The sequence below is a fragment of the Takifugu rubripes genome, chromosome 18 (genome assembly GCF_901000725.2).
Source record: "Takifugu rubripes chromosome 18, fTakRub1.2, whole genome shotgun sequence".
Classification (NCBI taxonomy): domain Eukaryota; kingdom Metazoa; phylum Chordata; class Actinopteri; order Tetraodontiformes; family Tetraodontidae; genus Takifugu; species Takifugu rubripes.
The window spans coordinates 1706067-1707901 of record NC_042302.1 but is presented as its reverse complement, the minus strand read 5'-3'; the positions used below and the strand labels follow the sequence as shown (position 1 = coordinate 1707901).

The 1835-nt window shown below is 39.0% G+C and overlaps 1 pseudogene; it reads left to right on the top strand.

Annotated features, from left to right (window-relative positions):
• Nucleotides 1-1527: 1527 nt before the first annotated feature.
• LOC115246543 (bcl-2-like protein 1) overlaps nucleotides 1528-1835 on the top strand; it is a 1450-nt pseudogene continuing 1142 nt past the window's right edge.

The window sequence follows — 1835 nt, the reverse complement described above, 5'->3', positions numbered from 1 at the left end:
GAGAGGGGAGGAAGAATAGAAGGAGGAAAAGGAAGAGAGGGCGGCCGAAAATGCAGATTTCGCATGTGTCAAGTCACGCTGCGTGTTGCACAATAATAAGAACAGCAATGGGGCTATGGCCATAAAAAACGATTTACAAGATCTGTGTGGAAACCAATTTACAATCGGTTTTATGATCACGTGATTGAGTGTATTCAAGTAATTTGAGAGGTGCTTACACCGTAAGCCATATTTTAATTAATAAAATAATAATGACCGTAATTTCCGGACTATAAACCGCTACTTTTTTCCTACACTTTAAACACTGCGGCTTAATCTACGGTGCGGCTTATTTATGTTTTTTTTCGTGGCGCACTATCACAACTATTGTGAATCAGTCATTTTTACTAACCCTCATCAACGTGAAAAATACTAGAAGAAAAGCATATGATGCAGCTTTTAAGTTAAAAGTTATCACTCTGGCGGTTGAAGCAGGAAATTGTGTAATCTTGGCATAAATTATGGTAATAAATGGTGAGAAGGTGGAGATGCCCGCCTGAAGAACTGATCCAAAGCAAAAAGACGACCAAAGCTTTTAGGTGTAAACATAGCAGGTGGCCCGAGCTTGAAAACGTTCTGGAAGACTGGGTCAACACACAGAGAGCAGGCGGCCGCGGTGTTTCCGCTGTACAAATCAGACGGAAGGCAAAAGCAATCGCCACCGCGATGAAAATAGAAGATTTTAGAGGTGGGCCATCGGGGAGTTTTAGATTGTTCATTGTTTGAGTAAAAAAGCAACGTAATTTGTGTGTAGCTGATACAAACGTATACTGTATTTCAAGGTAGCTGCATTACAGACACGTTAGAAAAAAAAGCATTTACCGGTACAATATATTTGTTTATGCTGCTAAACAGATTAAATTAAAAGAAAAGTTAAAATCCTGACGTGATCAAATTTGGATTTAAGGTCTCTGTATAAACATACAAGTGAAAAGAGTGGCTGTTGTTTCTTACCTGTCTGTCACTTGTCAGTGACTTGTCTCTTACGCTAATAAAAACATCTACCGGTACTGAATGTTTTCGATCTAATTTTTCATATTATCACGTGGGATACCTGCGGCTTAAAATCCGGTGCGGCTTGTATAAGTACAAAATTGTTTTTCTTTCTAAAATTAGATTATGCGGCTTTTAATCAGGTGCGCTCTGTAGTCCAGAAATTACGGTATGTCAAAACACTTCAGAAAGAATCAACCTGAAATTTTTAAACGGTCTCCCATAAAAAGAGACAACTTACCGACTGTACATTAGAGACAAAGCATTTCACTAAACTTTATCAGGTAGAATGTATAATATTTTGAAGGTTTAGTATTTAAAACCAGACACTGAATGAGTGCCTGACATGCAAATATGAGGATGAGTATATAAAACAACCACTGCTCAAATAATCTGTCAATACTCCATTTAATGTTTTATGTTTACCGTGACATTCGATACCCTTCATTTCATGGTAAACATAAAACATTGATTACAATAAAATAACAGTCAATAATGTATCATCATAGAGAGCTGGTGGAGTACTTTTTAGGCTACAAACTGTCTCAGAGAAACTACCCATCTTCTCTGCTGAGACCAAATGATGGTGATGGAGGGGCTGAAGGAGAACAGAGGAGCCCTGCAGTTTCAAACAGCTTGCTGGTGAGAAGGAACAAGAGTGCTGGCATAATGGCAGTGAAGGCAGCGAAGGCCGAAGATTTTGGGAGGCTCTTTGCCCAAACATTCGGCGACTTCTCCCCACAGATCAAGATCACATCTTATCAAAACTTTCAGAACGTGATGGATGAGACTTTGTCTGACAG